This window comes from Garra rufa, chromosome 8, assembly GCF_049309525.1.
Source record: "Garra rufa chromosome 8, GarRuf1.0, whole genome shotgun sequence".
Classification (NCBI taxonomy): Eukaryota; Metazoa; Chordata; class Actinopteri; order Cypriniformes; family Cyprinidae; genus Garra; species Garra rufa.
In genome coordinates, this window is record NC_133368.1 from 22,684,586 (window position 1) to 22,706,625 (window position 22,040).

The 22,040-nt window shown below is 37.5% G+C and overlaps 1 protein-coding gene across 1 annotated transcript in view; it reads left to right on the forward strand.

The window, feature by feature from the left end:
• dgkg (diacylglycerol kinase, gamma) overlaps nt 1-22,040 on the forward strand; it is a 449,591-nt gene that overhangs the window by 73,095 nt on the left and 354,456 nt on the right. The gene's annotated exons all lie outside the window — the stretch shown is intronic.

Here is a 22,040-nt window from a genome sequence, read left to right on the forward strand (position 1 = left end):
ATCTGATTGGCTGAGAGAAGTGTGATATTCTAGTCATATCGGAACTCCAACCGTTTCACCGTTTGTATCACTCTGCTTGCTGTCAATATTGGATATATTTGTTGGAAAGAGCGTGTAAATACGTAAGAAAAAACAACAGAGTATCTTTAAAACCCCCTTTTGTGCAGAATTTCTTCTTTCCATCACGGATTGAAATCTCAAGTTGACAGTTTAACAGCTGAGCCCAAGCCTCAATTACTAATTTGAAAACGGCGCTTTAGCACTAGTAACGAAGTAACTTTGAGCTGCTTCATTGAAGGCTTTTTGTATTACTGCATTAATAGCGCATTGTATTATGTAGTATTATGAGAGACAGATGGACTGAGTGAGTGTAATTACCTGCATCTGATACAGCATTCATTCTTCAGCTCAATCTCATATTCACAATAAAACATTAGTTTGAATGTCCACTAAGGAAAGCGATATCTTTGTCATACTTGCCTTTCATATGTAAAGGGTAATTTCCAATGACAGCACTATTCAGTGCATTTGTTGGCTGCATCTTACAATCTGTTGTTGAAAGTAAAAATAATGAATAACATCTAATGTTTAACCACTGTAAAGACATCAGAGCCAGTGGCATATTCCAGAAGATCTGACAGAGGTAAGCTGCTCTCGGCAAGTTCGTGAGCGCTGAACATCGTCTTTTGCCCTGGAGCTGACATCTCCGAAAACATTAAAACAATTTTTACAGATAGACATTATCTTTATTAACAAACCATATATTTGAAGTTTAAACAAGTTTAAACAAATATCACTCTCAGCCAATCAGATTTGAAAACTAGAAAGAACTGTTGTATTCAATTTAATTTCATTTTAAGTTACCATATTGAATTTATCTAAAATATTTAACACATAAGAAACAAGGAACATATAGTATTTTGCAGAAATTGGAAAATTATTATTCACAGAGGTCTGTGAGCACAAAGTCCATGTAGATCAGTATGAGACTCTATATTGTCACAGGTTTAAGTGTTAGAGAGCCGTTTGTTACTCAGGTCTCTTCATAGTGTCATTGCTGAAGTCCTAATCTGCCCTCTTTACCTCGCTCTTTTCTTCTTACAGCCCTCAATCCTATTATTGTTTCTGGGAAAACTCCTGAGATGTATAGAGCTCAGGAAGCATCAAGATCTTTGACATGCTTGTCAAATAGTGGCATTGTGGAGGTGGATAAAGGATACCAGGCACAAATTTCTCTTTTGGGGCTCTTCATAGCCCTCCAAGCGAACCACACAGTTTGTTCACCTCTCAGCAAAGCTCTCCTGTCTGACCTTTCAGAGGAGGAGAGTCACAATATCCCCCGGCAAAGCTGCACAGTCAGGCAGGTTCAGACCTCTCCACTTCTCATCAATCAATAAACACTTTATAAACACTGGCAGGCAGCTTTTTCTTTTCAGCCAGGTCATGACTCAACAAAAGAGATTCACAGGTCATACCACATGCTGAAATCTATCACACAGCAGTAGGGATGCACCGATATGAATCGGCCGATCATTCTTGCGCGTTTTGTCAGTAAAGCCGGTTCTGTAATCAGCGGTAAATGCCATCAGGTGCGTGATTTCACGTTGAGCCGTATATACTACACACAGCCGTTGTTTACCGACGAGCTGCGCAAAGCAATGTTCATTATCAGTGTGAATGTGCGCAGCTCGTCAGTGAACAACGGCTGTGTGTAGTATATACGGCTCAACGTGAAATCACGCACCTGATGGCATTTACCGCTGATTACAGAACCGGCTTTACTGACAAAACGCGCAAGTGATTGGCCGATTCATATCGGTGCATCCCTACACAGCAGCATCAAGGGCCTTGAGAAACCAAAGGCTGGCACAGTTTTATTCCGCTTATCCAGTTTGGACATTCTCCTAACTTTAGGTAACTACATGTCAACTAACTCTCATTAGAGTATTAGTAGATTGTTATGTTTGTGTTAGGTTTAGGATTAAGTTGACATCCTATAGTTTTTAAGAGTTGCAATGTAAAATCTTTGACAAAATCTGGAGAATATGCAATCGTTTTTACTTTCTCTTTGAAATATGTAGGCCTCTGCTTAATGAAATGAATTGAAGCGCCTCACAGAAGTCCTTGTTGAGCGAGTAGGCGTTCCTGGAGTGTACTAGTGCAGTTTAGAAGTTGGCAATGTTCACTGAGGACAAGTTTTGTGATATGTGCCATGAAATTTGCTCTGTGAAATATTTAAATTTGACAGTGACTCACTGACTTGCTCCCTGCGTAAATGCAATATTAACAGCTGCTGAATTTATTATCTTTTAGTATCAGTAACACTGAAATCAGGAACAGATTTTTACTTTTCTTTGTGGTTTTTATGGTTCTTAATGTTTTCAAAAGACCTGACCTTTATATTAAATGTTACAAATGTCTAGGTTTTTGCCTTAAATACTAAGCAGATTTTGGTAACATTTTACAATATGGTTTCGTTTCTAAAAATGAACAGCTGTATTTTTTATTAAATAATATCAACAAGGATGTAAGCAAACATTTAATCTATTTTAAATAAGCATGAATTAACAACAACTATGACAAAAAAATATATATAGAGAGAGAGTGTGTATTCAGTCCTAGATTAAGAAATGCTGTAAAAACTATTGTTCATTTTTTATTTATGATACCCAATGCTTCAACATGTTGAACTTTCTTGTAAAGTTTTATCAGAATCTTTTAGTATTATAAGCATATTTGTCGTCTTAATATTTTGACCTTTCATTGTAAACCAAAGTCAAACTGTCCATTTTAAATGTTATTTCTGTCTGGTCAGCATCGTGTGTGACATTTTATGGAGCTCAAACTTGCATCATTGTCCTTGCGCAAGCCTCGATCTCCTAGGACAAGAATAAGCCAGGTGACAATTTCCTGCTGGGTTGCAAAAGTGTGTCTGTGTTCTGTCAGGTGACATTGTGAAATTATTAACAGTGTTTACACTGTTAAACAGCATACATTCTCCTCTAAACAAACCATTGCTGCCTGTCTGGATTCTAGGCAGCTGATGGGAGTAAACATAAGCTGTTTGCAGATGTGCTTTTTAAGTACATGTCACACATCAGAGACCTTTTTGTTAATGATAGGCTGGATGAGCTTTGAATTTTATAGGCGGACCCAGCATGAGTAAATTTGAAACATTTCTTTGACAGACCACTCTGTATGGTGTATATTTGGCTTGAACTGATGAGTGGTTCTGGATTGTGTGGATGTTGTGCATCCATTCACTGAACAGCTAGATAGAGCTTTCACTGATAGACCATTAATGTGGGACAACATTTAGAATGGATGGAATCCGAAAGAGAAAAGAGATTTGTATAACATGGTTTTTAGGTTGCAGTTTAGTAGGCTACCTGATCTCATGAAGAAAACGTACCTGTGGAATTTTTTTACAAGACGTGAAATATGTACCAATAAGTGCAGTTTCCAACAGAAATGAACCCCAGATGTGATAAAACAGTGAGCACTAGTAATCATTTTTGTCCAGTTATGATACAGCTCCATATGTTTTGCTTTTCCGGACGTAACAAGCTTGCTCGGTAGCTCAGCCGGCATAGAATTGGACTTAAATTGTGGAATCCTTGGGTACGAATCCCATGAAAAACATAAACCGAAAAACAAGTTAAAACGGCATGCTTGAAATTGCGTTTTATGTCACTTTCCCTTATGTTCATACTATTGAAAAGGTTTAGGTGTAGCGCATATGGTACGTTATTTTAAAACGTCACAGAGCATTAGAGTTATAGCGCCACTCAATGGACATTTAAAGTCAGAACTGCAGTGACACGTACAAAATCAACGTCACATATGTACATTCATCTGTTCCAGGAGAAAAAAACGAACACTCTTTTAGCGCAACTAAGTGGACATTTCACATTGTATACAGTCAAGCCTGAAATTATTCATACCCCTGGCAAATTCAAAGTTATTTTATTCAGTTACTTTTATTCAACCAGCAAGTTTTTTGTTTTTGTTTTTTGGACTGGAAATGACGCAGGCTTCTCCCAAAAGATAATAAGATGATATATAAGAGGTATCATTGTGGAAAAAAATATTTCTCAGCTATTATTTACATTTGAACAAAAAGTGGCATGTTCAAAATTATTAAAACCCTTTGCAAACTGTCACAGTCTATGGGAAAATCCAAAGTTCTATACCATTCCAAATAGTCCAAGCTGTTCTAAAGCATCCTAATTACCCTGATTCATTGGGAACAGCTGTTTTAATCAACTCAACAGGTGAAAAACAGGAGCTCTCTGCTGTTGGTTTGTGGACAGTCATGGCTAAGACAAAGGAGCTCACTGAGGACCTGCAGCTGTGCATTGTGGCTGCTCACAAGTCAGGAAAGGGCTATAAGACCATATCTAAATGTTTTGAAGTTCCAGTGGCAACAGTGCGAAGTATTATTTAAAAAAAATACAAGACGTTCCGCACTGTGAAAAATCTCAGAGGACCTGGTCGGAAGCCAAAAGTGACACCTGTGCTGGCCAGGAGGATAGTGAGAGAGGTAAAAAAGAATCCAAGAATCACCACCAAGGCCATCCTGATGAATCTGGGCTCTGCTGGCAACATTTCAAGGCAGACAGTCCAACAAACACAGCACACCGCTGGGTTCCACGGACGCAGACCAAGGAGGACACCACTTCTCCAGATAAGGCACACAAAAGCTCGCTTGGCCTTTGCAAATGCTCATATGGAGGGAAGACTTTAGGTCTTCTGTTTTATGGTCAGATGAAACAAAAATTTAATTTTTTGGCCACAATGATGTAGCCTTCATTTGGTGTAAAAAAAGAGAAGCCTTCAACCCTAAAAACACCATTCTGTCAAACATGGTGGTGGGAACCTAATGTTTTGGGGCTGTTTTTCAGCCGGTGGACCACGGAACCTAATCACAGTAAACGGCACCATGAAAAAAAGGAGCAATACATCAAATTCAGCACGACAACGACCCAAAACACACAGCAAAAGTGGTGAATAAATGGTGAAAAAGTTCCCTCATTTTCTAGAGAATGAACTCTCCGAGTGTTTTCACGCTTGTAGTTCCATTCATTTGGTTCATTTGGTCTGGACCAAAAAGGAAAATTATACATTTGGTCCTAGTACACTTAGTATTCACATTGGCATTTTTGACAGCGAACCTAAAGATACCGAAACTAAAGGCATAGTAATATGTTCACATCTGGTCGGATTGAATGACGTATATTTTGTGACGGAACTCACCAACAGACCAATTACAGTTCTATTTAAAACTGTAACTAAACATGTTTGTAAATTGAAACCAAAATAAAACATAAATATTGGCTGAAAAACATTTGATAATACAACTAAAACTAAACCTAATAAGTAATTTAAATTTTTTTTTAAATATATTAGTAAATAAGTAATAATAAATTAGCACTGGATCTGTTTGTTCCATTATCAGATGCTGCATTCACACTCTCGAGATGAAGTTTCATGTAATAGCCTCTTTGTCATGTACTGATTTGATTGCATTGGCTCTTGAATAATGATTCACAGAAAGAGGCTTTTTATGAAATAAAGAGGCTTTTATAAATCACTCATTTCTCCTATTCTGCAACAGACGTAGTCATTTCCCCAGTGTGTGTGTGTGTGTATGTGTGTGTGTGTGTGGATGGGACACTTGCTGCCATGACCCTGTTGTGTGTGCTAGTGTGAGCAAGAGAAAGTTAATGAGTGAGTAAAGGGATAACAATGTTCCACAAGCATTTACTAAAGCTTAGCCTGATAGTAAGCTTAACCGCTGACCTCAATGCCTTTTTTCCCTTGTAGTTCTATGCTCACTTCTCTTTTATTACCAATTGAACTTTATTTTACTTTCCCAATGTGTTTGCGACTGATGTGTTTTTTAAAAATGCAATTAAGATTCACCTATACTTTGCTGTTCTTTTTTTTTTTGCCAAAAATAAAAATTATTTTTTCTCTTTTATCACAATTGTTTATACTGGACAGCAATGAGACTTGAAACTTTTTCCCTACATCTTATTGCTTATTATATTGTTGAGTTCACCAGCATTCTCAGCATGTTTGTCTTTTGGAGTTTTGGAAGAGGTCTTAATGATATAGTTCCCTCTGTCATTAATTACTTACCTCCATGTTGTTCCGAACCTGTATGACTTTTGAAACACATATTAAGACATTTTTAATGAAACTTTAGAAATTTTTTTCCCTCTGCACGAAAGTCAACGCAATCATTAAGAGATCATAAAAGAAATTTGTAGAAATCAAGCGGTTTAGGTCTTCAAAAAAGATACAAAAACACTATTAACATATAAACATTGATCGGCGTACGTAATTTGTGCACATAAAATATGCTAAATGAAAGCTTCTGTTAATATTCTATACATCATATAAAGGCTGGAAAAATAAGTTTTATTGATGTATGGTTTGTTAGGATAGGACAATATTTGACCAAGATACAACTATTTAAAAATCTGGAATTTGAGGGTGCAAAAATCTAAATAGGAAGAAAATCGCCTTTAAAGTTGTCCAAATGAAATTCTTAGCAATGCATATTACTAATCAAAATTAAGTTTTGATATATTTATGGTAGGAAATGTACAAAATATCTTCATGGAACATGATCTTTACTTAATATTCTAATGATTTTTGGCATTAAAGAGAAATTTTTTTTTGACCCATATGATATTCTTGGCTATTGCTACAAATATACAAACTGCAATCAAATATGCAATCAAAATATTTTGCTATGAATTTGACACCTGGTACTTGCAAGACCAAATTATCTGAGCCGTGCCATCCAATTTAACTAATAATAAATAATTTCTTCTCCCTTAAGTACTCCTAGGGAATTTTAGGAAAAAGAAACATCTGAGAAAAAGTTGATCCTTCAATGAAGCATAACCATGAATCTGTATTTTTTTCTTCTCTTGCAAAACAGATTTGAGTGATCAGCTTCTGGAAGTGGTGGGCTTGGAAGGAGCCATCGAGATGGGTCAGATCTACACAGGTCTCAAGAGTGCTGGGCGGCGCCTTGCACAGTGTTCCAGTGTCACCATCAGGTCAGCAGTTCATGCCTGTCCACATACACATTGACTGAAAGTTCAGTATTTGTCCAACTCATAGACAAACACTCTGATGACTGGTGTCCATGGCTCTGAAACATCTCTCCTCCCCCTCCCCCTCCAGCAGGACGTCCTCTCTTGGCCAATGCAGCTTGTAAATCAGACCTTTGACCTGCTGTCACTCGCTTGGCCAACAGCTCTCACATTCTGGACCCGCACATACTGATGAATAATGATGTTTGTAGCATGTCTAAACACACACACACTGCTCAGTCCTGACGTATGCTAATGAACCAGTGGAGACTCATCACTCCTGAGGTGCTAGTTCACAAGTTTGTGTTGCCCCGGCCTGCTTCGCTCCATTAACCACTTATAAGGACCTTAACAGTTCGTTCTGAATTGAAGCGAGGTGGTTATTCGCAATTTTTGCTGGCGTTTCCTCACCTGTACACAGGGCCGTTTTGCCTACGACCTAATACTTTCCGTAATAGGCTTTAATAGCGCATTCATCATTGTCATTCTTCCATACTGTGTTGCTTTAACTTGTAGTGGCCCTGCTGAAAAGACTAAACTAACTTTTTGTAACCGTGTGTATGTGGGAATGGAGGTGCTGAACTGTGTGAGTGTGTTAGTTTAGAGAGTAAGGGGCCCGGCTGGGAACGGGGCTGTGGGAACAAAGAGCACAGTGTTCAGAGCCATCTAGGAAAAGTGTTGTGTAGGAGCCTCGTGCCCGCGATCTGCCTGGTCAGTGACCTGACCCGTAACATCTCTGTTTTTTTTCTCACTCTGTCCTTGTCTCTCTGTACACAGGACGTCCCGGCTGCTGCCCATGCAGATTGATGGAGAGCCGTGGATGCAGCCTCCATGCACGGTCAGCTCATTTGATTTTGCTTTCGTTTACAATTTTTCATGTAAATATCTGAAACACAGAGTCTTTCATGACCCATATTAGCCAATGGGTCTGACACTGTGATTAAACAAGGCCGGACATTTCATAAATAAGACTGCTCCTCATAGGGATAGTTCACCCAAAAATGAAAATCCTGTCATTAATTACTCTCCCTCATGTTGTTCCAAATCTGTAAGACCTTGTTTATCTTTGGAACACAAATGAAGATATTTCTGATGAAATCCAAGAGCTTTCTGAACCTGCAGACATCAGTGTGACTGAAATGTTTAAATAAAGACTGACATGGAAGAAATGGTTGAATAGGCTTCATAATTTTACAGTTAAACCGCTGATGTCATATGGACTATTTTAACAATGTTCTTACTACCTTTCTGGACCTTAAATGTGACCCTGGACCACAAAACCAGTCATAAGGTTAAATTTTACAAAACTGAGATGTATACATCACATGAAAGCTCAATAAATAAGCTTTCTATTGATGTATGGTTTGTTAGGATAGGACAATATTTGGCCGAGATACAAATATTTGAAAACCTGGAATCTGAGGGTGCAAAAAAATCAAAATGCTGAGAAAATCACCTTTAAAGTTCTTCAAATTAGGTTCTTAACAATGCATATTACTAATCAAAAATTACATTTGGATATATTTATAGTAGGAATTTTAGAAAAAATCTTCATGGAACATGATCTTTACTTAATTTCCTAATGATTTTTGGCATAAAAGAAAAATCTATAATTTTGACCCATACAATGTATTTTTGGCTATTGCTACAAATATACCCCAGCGACTTAAGACTGGTTTTGTGGTCCAGGGTCACAAATGTGGGAGTTGCATTGCTGTCTATGCAGGGTCAGAAAGCTCCTGGATTTAATAAGAAATATATTAATTTGTGTTCTGAAGATGAAAGTTTCTCATTTCATTTCTCATTTATTTATTTAATAAGGTATAATGCACATTATTAGTACATACAATATGTGAAATGCTCGAGATTTAGCCAACACTGGCTAATTTTCATCCATAATCCCTTTTGACGGGTTGATGTTAAGGACAGGAAGAAAATATAAACAAGGAATATTAATACACCAAAAATTAAGAACGAGGGGAAAATAAGAAAACAGACAGAAAAAATAAATTTTGAATTTTGAAACACAAATTACCATACCATGCCACATCTATAAATCACTATGAATAATCACAATTTTGATGGGTCAATAGCCATATTTTTAGTTTTTTTGAGAAACCACAACTCTTACGGGTTTGGAAAGACATGAGGGTGAGTAATTAATGACAGAATTTTCCTTTTTGGGTGAACTATCCCATTAAGGCTGATCCCTTTTAATTTCAACTCGATTGCTTGGTCCAAACCTGAGTTCGATTCCACAGCAAAGGTCTCATTTAACATTGCACATTTGAGTCCAACCCATGATACAATTGGGTCGCAAGATATTACTTGCGCAGTTTTCAACCAAACAACACAAAATACAATGTCAAATGGATTCTGGTCCTAACCCAAAAGTTGAATTTTCCCTGTTGAATAAAACAGCATATGCTGGTTAGATATGTTTAAAAGCATGGCAGCTGGTTTAAGCTGGTCCTTAGTTAGTCATGAGCTGGTTTAAGCTGGTCCAGAGCTGGTCCTAAGCTGGTCCTAAGCAACTAGCTCCTCCTCATGACCAGCTCAAGACCAGCTTAAACCAGCTCAGGACCATCGTAAGACCAGCTTGCCGACCCTGTTCAAAAAACAGCATATGCTGGTTAGTTATGTCTTAAAGCATGGTAGCTGGTTTGAGCTGGTTTTAGCTGGTCCTGGCAGGAGCTAGTTGCTTAAGGCCAGCTTATGACCAGCTCATAACCAGCTCAGGACCAGCTTAAACCAGCCCATGACCAACTAAGGACCAGCACAAACCAGCTGCCTTGCTTCAAAACATACCTAACCAGCATGTGCTGTTTATTTTCAACAGGGTTGGCCTAGTGCTTTGTGCAGACTTTTGTCAGAGTTATGACACTAAAATTAGCTATAAGAGTTCAAATCTGCCTTGGCAGATGCTTTTATCCAAAATGCAAGTGCACGCAGTATATGCAAGTACTTGTTGGTTCTGTGAAGTTGCAATGGAATAACTGCAAAACAAAATCCAAGTGGCTAAAGATTATAAATAAAAAACTTTTTCTAGAAAGAGACCACAGTCTTTGTCTGCTCTCAAAGTTCACAAAAGTATGTGACGTAATGTGAAGTCAGATACACCCAATGCTCAATGATAGGTTTCAATTCAGACCTTTTCTCCATCTCAGAAAATTGCCTCCTCCGGTCTGTTGCAGCTTTGTACATTCACCCATCCCAGTGAGCAGACTGTTAATTAAAACACTGTCATGTCACACCCTGCCATTGACTGATTATGTCATTAAGAGAGGGGAATAAACATGCAGCTTTCCATCTGCACATAGCGCTAACACAATGTCCTCCGCTATATATACATCTCTATCAGCGCAAGCGCTATAAAAAGTGTGCCGCTGTGCTTTTAGTCCTCTCTAATTTGCCCGACTGTGCAGAGGGGAATATGGGATGTTATTTCAGTTTCAAGGTCAGCTCTCACGTTCTCAAATTTGTGCCTGTTAATCTGGACATGTGTGACTTCTGTCAGCTCATTTGCTGAATGTGAGCGAGACAACTGCTTAAAACAGTGAGTAATTAACAAGCAGAAGGATTTAACCAACTGTTCAGCTTCGCTCGTCTTCAGAGAGTAATCTTGCCTTCTTTCCTGCAGATACGGATCATGCATAAAAACCAGGTGCCCATGCTGCTGGGACCGCCACAGAAAACATTCTTCTTCTTCAAGAAGCGCAACAGAAGTCGGGACTAGATTTGCGACTGCAAAAATCAACTACTCTTCTACAATCCCATAAACACACTCAAGCATCTCCACCTTCCTCAGCTAATTCTTCATCTTTGGCAGGTGGCACCCAAAGAGAAGAGATCTTTCAAACACTTTTGTAAGACAAATCAATACAAATCCAACACTGTAATGGGCCTCTAATGGACTCCATCTCCCAACACAGCCTGATAGGCACAGGCTGAACCTGTTCATGAGTGTCATGACCACTTCCTGTGTCTTATCATCCACAACATCTTATCACAGGCTTGTGACCTGTAAGCTATGACTCAGTTCCATCCAAATCCCCCTACCAGTAGGCCACTGTCTTGGGATCACACTGTGTGCCCTCTCCCTCCTCTTGAGACGGCTCATCAGAACCATACTGCCAATTTCAAAAGGGAAAGGGGGGACCAGAAGGGCAAGAGACTCGCCCAGTGAAAGGAAAAGAAGTGTGTTCAAGTGAGCAAGAGACACCCAGGCACGATAATGTTCTTCACATGAGAGTTGATGGTGCACATATGGACGTCACTGGGCCCTGGCTTAGCGTAGCAGGACCATGGAACAAACATTCGTCCTGAAGGAGCTTAGTGAATTATACATCAGTGCATGCAAAGCACTCATTCCAGTGCCTCTCAAAGGCCCTGCAACATGCCACCACTAAAGAGATGAAACAGCATACTCATCCATTATGAAGATGTTTATGAGGTCTGCTTATAGAGATAGGTTAAACTGGCCTGGAAAAGAGGGAACGTTTCAGTGTTTGCTCCGGGCAGTTTTGGTGTTCACCCTCAGTCCACAAGACTGACCAGTGCGAGTTTTGTTACAGTTAGCTGGATGTTTGTTTAATCCCATACTGCCCTCTAAAACAACAGTGCTAGTGTTCAGTATGGAGAATAGACCTAAGGTCTTTAGCAGTTTAGGATTAGAAAACGATTTGAAAAGAGAATCAGTGTACTAAAACAGTTTTACTAATTAGGATTTATTTCGTAGCAATGTGGCAGTTTGTGCAATAATTTGATGATTTTATAAAAATAATACAAGCCAAATCAAAATAGTGTGCCATTAAGTTTGGAAGTAGGTTCAGGGTAGATCCATTTCGGCCACTGAATAAAAAATTGCAAATTGCAAAACAGGCAATTGCAAGTTTACATCTCACAATTCTGACTTTTTTCAGAATTGCATAATAGAAACTCGCAATTCTGACTTGTGAGTTTATATCTCATTGCAAGATATAAACTCAAAATTATGAGGAAAACAAAACAGAAAAAAAGTCAGGATTGTGCTTATATCTTGCTATTCTGACATTATTTCTCAGAATTGCCACTTTATTTCTTAGATTTTGAATTTATATCTCAGAATTCTAAGGTTTTTTTCTCACAATTCCGTAAAACAAACTCACAATTCTGCCGTTTTTCTCTGAATTATAAGATATAAACTCGCAATTGAGAATTATAAAGTCAGAATTGTGAGATGTAAACTAATTCTGAGAAGAAGAAAAAAATCGGAATTGCAAGATTTTGTTTCTCAGAATTGCAAATTTATTTCTCAGATTTTAAGTTTAAATCTTGAAATTCAGAGTTTTATTCTTGGAATTCAGACTTTTTTCAGAATTACATGATACACACTCTCAATTCTGCCTTTTTTCGCAGAATTGTGAGATATAAACTTGCAATTGAGAGTTATAAAGAAAAAAAGTTAGAATTGTGAGATATAACAATTCGGAATTTATGTCTCAGAATTTTCTCAGTTTATATCTCACAATTATGACTTTATAACTCGTAATTGCGAGTTTATATCACAGTTTTGAGAAAAAAGTCAGAATTGCGAGTTTGTATCATGCAGTTCTGAAAGAAAAGTCATAATTGTGAAATATAAAGTCGCAATTACCTTCTTAATTTTTTATTCAGTGGCAAAAACGGGCTTCCATAAAAAATGGTAACACTTTAGGACAGGGATTAATTTGTTAACATTAGTTAATGCATTAGAAGTCAACAAGTAATATTTAAAGTATTTTTACAGCATTATATAATCTAGATTAACCTTAATTTTTAAACACAATTGATTGGTCCAAATTCAATTCTATCTTATAATTTAACCGGAAAATGTATGAAAATCTGTAGACATTAACATTGACCAAGATTAAGAAATCCTGTAAAAATAATGCACATGATGCATTAACTAATGTTAACAAATTAAATATTTTCTTACAGAAACAATGTAAGAAAAAATCTGCCACGCATTTCTGAGAAAACAGAAAGTCTCTTCACTGTAGCTTACAGCATCTTCATTCAGAGGCGGGCTGAAATCGATCCAGCGCTGATATTAACACTGAATCCTCTGGTCCTCGTCTGTCACAACAAGCTACTGCAGTGGGGTTTGATTTACTGCTGCATGGACGGAGCCTAAATTTAACTTCCTATTTCAGGGAGTGAAACACTATTCCTAATTGCAGCATGAAAACATCAGCTCGCAATTTCAGGTCGACAGTCAAGCGGGTGTGAAAGCGGCCCAGATGAATGCAGAGAGCGGAAGTTACTTGCCGTTACCGTCGACAACAGTGACTTCAAGATCCAAAAAGTGAGCTTTTTAATTTTGTAGCCCTTCTGAGAAGGCCCGTAAAGAGTATTTAACTTAAGGATGCCCACTATGTATCAATATTTGTATAATCCAAGAGCCTTGTGTGCATATATATGAATGTGTTTAAAGGTATAACTTCAAATAGTATCGGAGATTAGCCGTGATACCTAATGGGTCACATGACTGACTGTAGCCATCAGGCAGATGTGCCGCCTGATATAGATCAACATGCAGTGATCATCAGATACTTTCGCAGTGTGCCGTAGGGCACAAAGGTCTGTGTTGGAACTGTATATATGTATTTCGCCAATACAGAACTGGTTCAGGTGTCGACTTTCGAAACCGAGCTCTTACCAGGGTTAGCAGGTTAAAGTTCCCTTTAAAGAACACTGAACCGCAGAAGCTACGCCAGTGTCCTAAAAAATGCTAATCTCTCCATATGACCACAGACGTTCACCTCCAGCCAGCAGGTCGGTTTATCATGGTGGATTTGGCTAAAAGAGCCCCATTGTTTCTGTGGTCATTGGACAGATGGTTTATCCTGCGTGACAGTCTGGTGTTTAAAGAATGGCGGTTTGGTTACAAGTGCATGTTTACAACTACTATTCATTTTACAGTTTAGAATGATTTTAAACAGTCATGTATATATAGATATTGTTTATATTTTCTCTAAAGTTTAACCACCGCATGCCTGCTGAATCAAAGAAGACAAAGACGTCTGCTTGAGGAGAGACCACGCTGATTGTTGCTACTTTATTAGTTTCACATGATTATATTTTTGGACCCCGTATCTATCCACTGTACCTTTCCTCAGTCCGCTAGGAGCATGTTCATTGTACAAGTATCTCTGTGGATGTTCTTTGTTCTGTTTTGTATTTTGTAAACTGAGGTTTGGCGCCAACGTATGCCGGTCAATGGCCAACTGAGGAATGTTGCGTTTGGGAAATGTCCCGATGTCACCTCCTGTGTCATTTCTGTGAATAACTGATAGCCTTAACTTACCAATACAAAATAGCGTTTTGCCTGGAGCAAAGACTTTTGCAATACAAGTCACTTAAAAAATCAACCAAATGAAGGAACAAAAAACTAGAGGTCAACATCTGTTTTGCTGTGTTGCAATAACTCATTTTTGTTAGTGTCATTATACTCGCCCTCAATGAAGTGAGTGGTGATAAAGGGATGTCCTGCACATCACAAATGAGCTCCATGATGTCTCTGGCACCACATATGTCTTCATTTGTGGACTGGGCGGCTTTTCTCTATTATTTGTACTTGTCCTAAAACTGTGATTGCTCAATCTGCCCATCACCGTCTCTTTTCTCATAACTATAATACAGTTTTATCTTTTGAAACCATACTGCCTCTTGCAGGGTTGTGCTCTATTCAGAATTGAATTGAGAATGTGAATTTGAATTCAGATACTAAATCTGAATGGAGGATTTGAATTGTAATTCAAAGCAGTTCACATAATTGTAATGTATAATTAGAATAACAGCTTGACAACGATGTTTTTGAAGGTTTTCAGGAAGAAGTCTTGAAGTTTGTTTGTTGGCCTCATGGATGGAAGGAAGAACACTTCTTTTTCCCACTCCAAAAAGTGCTGGGTTAAAAAGAGACCAACTTGGGTTATTTGGCAACCCAGCGCTGGGTAAATATTAGACAGAACACTGGGTTACTTTGACCATCAGGTTGGGTTAAATGTTTTTACCCAACATGCTGGGTTGTTTTATTTAAGTCAACTATTGTTTAAAAATGATTATATTGCTGGTTTAAAAAAGGCTGGAAATTAAAAATCACACTCAGAATTATAGTGGCAACAGCAATAATCAAAAGATTAAGAAAAGCAAGAACACCTATGTCCAAAAATATAAGACAAATTGAATTTATTTGGGTGAATACAGCATAGTTTACAATATTACATTTAAATGCGTTTAATAAGCATTTTAGAAATAAAAAATGTTACATTTAAAAGTTGTATTTTAGTTTAAGTGTATTCAACCATTCTCTGTAATCACTTTTCACCAAAATAGTGCAAATTTTCATGCTGGTGAGTCGCCGAAATCTAACCCGGTGTTGGGCTGCTGTTTGCCGGGTAAAGTGCCAACCTCCGACCACCGCCTTGCATTTCACTCGTAGCAGGATGATGCCGTGATTGACTCTATAACCTCTATTGCCCAAAAACAAACAGTACTGCTTTTAGAGAACATCAAATTAAACTAAAATCAGTATTATAACAAATAAAATCAGTTTACTGTATTTTATGTAAGGCAAAAGGCATTTCCATCATGCAAAACGACCACAGCTGACGGACATCTTGTCCTTGTATGTTGTGTTGCGTAAAATAATATAATTTACAGCACAGTAAAGACTTAATAAATTTAATGTATGCAAACCTTTATTTTGCTGAAGAAGTGCACCAAATCGGGGGACCGCTCTCTCCTGTAGAGAACGCAAAATGCCTGCGCACTGGCGGTCAGGTAGAAAAAATAACCTAGCAGTTTAGTTAAAGAAAAACTACCCAGCATCTATGTAAAAAATATTAGAAATAACCCAATAAAATGACCCAACAAGCTGAAACCAGCATTTAGGAAAAAAAAAAAATAACCCAGCATTTTTTAGAGTGTACAATTGACCCTTCACAGGGAGTTCGATTGACAAGCGATCTGACCAATCATAACGCCAAATCTGGCCTTTTTGTCTGACAAACAAACCAGACAGGAGAGTAGATTAACGTCGGTGAACTTGTACTTGAAAAATGTGTATTGACATCTTTCCATGTTTGAAGATGTCTTCTGATGTTCATTCATGTTTATTTCATGCTACAACTAGTAAAAAGGAAGAGATGATCGGTTCATGTGACGCTTGAACTGAGGCGCTACAGTGCTCATGATGTAAAACGATATTTATTGTTTGAATTTCTTAAAAAATGACAAACTTTGAAAGCTGAGACTTTGTCTCATACCTAAAGTAACCTGTCTGCTGGTGCATTGTCAGTTTCTTCTTTTTTTTGTTGTTGCGTGATAGCGCCATGGCTTGTCAGACGTAGCAACAGTAACAAAGCCCATTCAAATTCTAGTAGGGTGTGGGAAATTCTATTTAAAATTGCACTCATGAGTTTTCAGTTCTGAATTTTGCCCAACCCTGGCATCTAGAGACCAAATCAGGATCGATTTTTAAAGATGTGAACCAGAATCCTGGACTCAGATAAAAAGAGACAGTAAGCTCTATTCTTAGCTGGGACAGATGAGCGGTACTGAGCGCCACTGATGCAGTAGAGCCCATATCAACCCTGAATGTGATGTTCTACATGTGTGTTTAACTCACTGTCTTATTCCTGCCTTAGGGTTAGTGTGGTTTGTAGCAGTCCATCTGTGTGGTAGGCAACAAGGTTCAAGGACAGGAGTCCTGCAGACTAAGATGAGGTTAAAGGGTGAATCTTGCCCCGAAAGACCCACTTAGACTATGTTACTCTGATTCTTGTAAGCTGTTGGCATCCATGTTAATGGACAAAAAGAGTTTTATTGAATAAACGGAGAGACTGAAGCTTTGCGTCTGGTGTGGGTCATTGGGTGGCTCGGCTGGGATGCTCGCTCACGTCCGGCAAAGGCGCCCGACACAATCCTCTACTTAACGTGATTGAATTTCAGTTCACACAATAAATCAGAGATTTCAGTGCTTCTGTGCTGATGATATGAGGCACTCGGGGGAAATACTGTGAGCTTTTAACGCTGTACTTAAGATCCACACAGTTCAGTTGTCATGTCAGCGCTCTTTCACACTTGCTTGCATCTCTCAGACTGCACCTTCAGTCGTGATTGCACCTGTATAGACTTGCACCTTTGAGTTTAAATCATACCATGTTGCGTCTGCAAAACATTGACAGCTTTTTTAATTCAATCTTGTCAAAGTAATGGGTGTGTTATTGTTCCATTATACTGTATGCCACAGGACTGCTGAACCTGCATATTGAAGTGAGAATCTGTAATAAGTACTGATCAGTTTTTGTGGCCTGATTCTAAGGTTGTACCTTTAGGGGTAAAATTGGGGCAGTGTACTCTAATATGCTCCATTTAAGTTTTGATTTGGTATAAAGGTGTGCCTTTGGAAGATATTGCCCCAGTTACAAGTTGTTATTGTGATATAACCAAATGTTAAATCCTGCAGGTTTCATGAATTACATTATAGAAATGATCAATGTTCGCTACAAGTTTAAGGGATAGTTCACCAAGAAATGAAAAATGAATTACTCTCCCTCATGTTGTTCCAACCCCGCAAGGCCTTCGTTCATCTTCGGAACACAAATTAAACATATTTTTGATGAAATCCGAATGCATGTGTGGCTGACATTAGTCATTATTTTTGTAAGTATACTCATAGCTTCGTAAATTCCAGTTGAACCATTGGACTATTTTAATGATGTCCTTACTACCTTTCTGGGTCTGGAAACATTTTAATTGTGTTGCTGTCTATGCTGGGTTAGGGAGCTCTTGGATTTCATCAAAAATATCTCTGTTCTGAAGGTGAACGAAGGTCTTACGGGTTTGGAACAACATGAGGGTGAGTGATCAATGACAGAATTTTCATTTTTGGGTGAACTAACCCTTTAAACTCAACATTAAGCCACACTCTTAAAAATAAAGGTTTAAAAGGGGTTTTAACATCATGATTTTAGTGTGTTTGTTGCCATGTGATATAATTTTTTGATACGATGTGATATAAACCTTAATGTCCTTAAAAATGAGTGCTTTTATAGAAATAGCTTCACAATCCTCAAAGAAATGCCCTATTTGCTCCCATTGTAAATGCTTGACAGATTTTTAAAAATAAATTTAGGGCATTTATTTATTTATTTTTATTTTGTGGTAATCAAAATCATGCTGCAAATGCTGTCTTTTGAACACAACATTTAATTAACCCAGAAATGCTCCCCTCACTAGCAGGGTATCACACTGTGCCCTCCACCAATATTGGCACCCTTGTTAAATATGAGCAAAGGTGGCTGTGAAAATAAATCTGCATTGTTTATTCTATTTGATCTTTTATTTATTTAATTCTAACCTTTCATTGAAGTAAAACAATGGAAGCTGGGGGGGGAATCTCATTATGAATTAAATATCTAGTTCACGTTGGCCACAATTATTGGCACCCAATTATAGCAAGATAACAGCTTTGAGTTTTCTCTGATAATGCCCGATGAGTTTGAAAAAACAGGCCATTCCTTCATCCAGAATCTCTCCAAATCCTTCAGATTTCCAGCTCCATGTTGGTGCTTCCTCTCTTCAGTTCACCCCACTCATTTTCTATAATTTTGGTGCCAAAAAGCTCTTTTTTAGTTTCGTCAGACCATAGAAGTCCCGTTTGAAGTTGAAGTCGTGTCTGATAACTAAATAAGTTGGAGTTTTTGGATGAGCGAGGAAGATTTTTCTTGAAACCCTGAAAACAACATGTGGTGATGTAGGGGCTGTTTGATTTTTTTTTTTTTTTTTTTTCTGACCCAAAGACTCAACTAATCTCTGCAATTCTCCATCTGTGATCCTTGGAGAGTCTTCGGCCATTCAGACTCTCCTCCTCACCGTGCATTAGGACGATACAGACACACATCCTCTTCCAGGCTTATTTGTAACATCTTTAGTTAATTGGAATTTCTTAATTATTGCCCTGATGGTGGAAACAGGTATTTTCAATGCTTTAGCTCTTTTCTTACAGCCACTTTCTGTTTTGTGAAGTTCAACAGTCTTGCTCTGTATACATATTCTTAGGTTTTACTTTTTGTGATGGATGGTTAAGGGAATTTGGCCTTTGTGTTCCTCATATTTATAATCCTGTGGAACAGGAATTCATGGCTGGACAATTTCATGCTCCTAGTCATTCTGGTGTGCTGCTAAAAACTGTAAATATAAATGAGAATATACCTCAGAGATATTTTAATCAAAAGATTTCTAAGGGTGCCAATAATTAGGGCCAACATTCATTGAAGAAAACATTTATTTCATAATAAGATTTTCCCCCCACTTTCGATGCTTTTTCTTCAGTGAAAGGTTAGATTTTTGGTGTATTCTTTGAATGAAAGATCAAAAAACGATGCAGATTTATTTTTACATAAGCCTTTGCTCTTGTTTACCAAGGGTGCCAATATTAGTGGAGGGCACTGCAGAAAGAACATCTTATCAATGGGAAAATGTATGTACATGGATAATTCCGGTGTAATATCACAACTCTTGCAGTGTCATTTACAGTATCAGATGGTTGCCATGTAAGGCTGTATGACTGTTTGTTTTCATCAGACAGGCCTGTGGCCTCTGCGCTTGTAAATACAGCCCTGTTGAAAGGAAAATGCAGATGACACAACAAGAAGCTGTGAGCTGGGGTGAAGCCTACGCGTCTTGGGTGTGCAGAGATAATGAAGCAGGAATTATCTCTCCATGAACTATTAATAGTCATCAAGTCCCATCATGTCTCTCTTTGGGAGAGCACCAGTGGCCTAAGGCTGCGTTAACCTTCATTCTACTTCATTAACTGTCTGTACCGAACTGAGTTTCCAGGGTGTATTCATTTATTCAGCACATATTACATCCATACAATAACAAGGTTTGAAAGTTTGAAGACATTTTTCTGTTATGTATGATACCGGTGTAGGGATTAGATTTGCTGCTCTGTCCGTCATCCTTCATTTAACTCCATTGTCATGTGCGGTACATCTCCTTCCACGGATTAGCCCACATTTCCAGAGAAGGGCAAGCTGCCAGAACTGTCACACTGACCCAGTCATGGACACAAATAAGCCCTTCTCATTATCAGAGTGAGTGATAGCGGATCATTTCAATATTTGCCCCTTAAAAATGTAAGATATCAAAGAGACGGGTGCTGCTGATGCCTGTGTCACCACCACTCTGGATTTAGGAAGCCGAATAATGGAAATACAATATGCTCTCAGCCACCCCCTTCCCACCTCCTACCACATTAGTGAAAGGTGCTATAAAAAGGAGACCCTGACAGCTCGGCAGAGCTGAAAAGCCCAGCTTTAGCAGCGTCAAGCAAGAGAAACAATGACACCAGTAACTGCATACTGCACATCTTGTTCATACTATCATTGTCCCCCTGTGAAAGTGGGCTCTGCTCGAAAGCCACAAGGATTTTGAAGATTATCCTCCTCACACTTGACGCAGGATTTCTCTCCTTCTCTTTTTCACAGAAACTGCTTTGTTAAATATAGATTCTAGGACATCTGGCCCTGACCACAAGAATACATTGTAAATCCTTTGCACATCACAAGATTGTGCAGTTCGTTGTGTAGGAGATAAAAATGATAATACTATTATTATATTCATTATTTATTATATTAGTTATATACACTACCAGTCAAAAGTTTTTGAACAGTAAGATTTGTAATGTTTTTAAAAGAAGGCTTTTCTGCTCACAAAGCCTGCATTTATTTGATCCAAAGTACAGCAAAAGCAGTGATTTTGTACAATATTTTTACCATTTAAAATAACTGCTTTCTATTTGAATATATTTTAAAATGTATTTTATTCCTGTGATCAAAGCTACATTTTTTGCATTATTACTTCAGTCTTCAGTGTCACATGCTCCTTCAGAAATCATTCTAATATGCTGATTTGCTGTTCAAGAAACTTTTTTTATTATTATCAATATTTAAAACAGTTGAGTACTTTTTTTTAGGATTCTTTGATGAATGGAAATATCCAGAAATGATAGAAATTAATACTTTTATTTAGTAGGATGCTTTAAAGTGATCAGAAGTGATGATAAAGACATTTATAATGTTGCAAAAGATTTCTATTTCGGATAAATGCTGTTCTTTTGAACTTTCAATTTATTAAAGAAACCTAAAAAAAATTTACTCAGCTGTTTTCAACATAATAATAAAAAATGTTTATGAGCAGCAAATCAGAATATTAAAATGATTTCTGAAGGATCATGCTAAAAATTCAGCTTTGAAATCACAGGAATAAATTACATTTAAAATCGAAAACAGTACAAATATTTCAAAATTTTACTGTTTTTGCTGTACTTTGATTCAAATAAATCCAGGTTTAGTGAGCAGAAGAGACTTCTTTAAAAAACATTAAAAATCGTGCTGTTCAAAAACTTTTGACTGGTAGCGTACTTTTTTAAACTTAGTGTAAAATTAATTGTTTGACAATTAATAACATTACTTGTTTTATTCAACAACTTAAAGTAGAATTATTATTAAAAGAATTTAACTGACTTGTATTGCCTATTTTTACATTTTCTACTTTAGATTTATACTAAATAATTTTCTGACAGCTTATTTTGTAGAACAAAAAGTATAAGTCTCTTCAAGTAATGTTAACCACAGACAGTTCTACTCATAAACTGAAATGTACTATTCTAAAATCCACATTACTTGTTTTATTCAACAACTTAAAGTAGAATTATTATTAAAAGAATTTAACTGACTTGTATTGCCTATTTTTACATTTTCTACTTTAGATTTATACTAAATAATTTTCTGACAGCTTATTTTGTAGAACAAAAAGTATAAGTCTCTTCAAGTAATGTTAACCACAGACAGTTCTACTCATAAACTGAAATGTACTATTCTAAAATCCTGTAGGAAA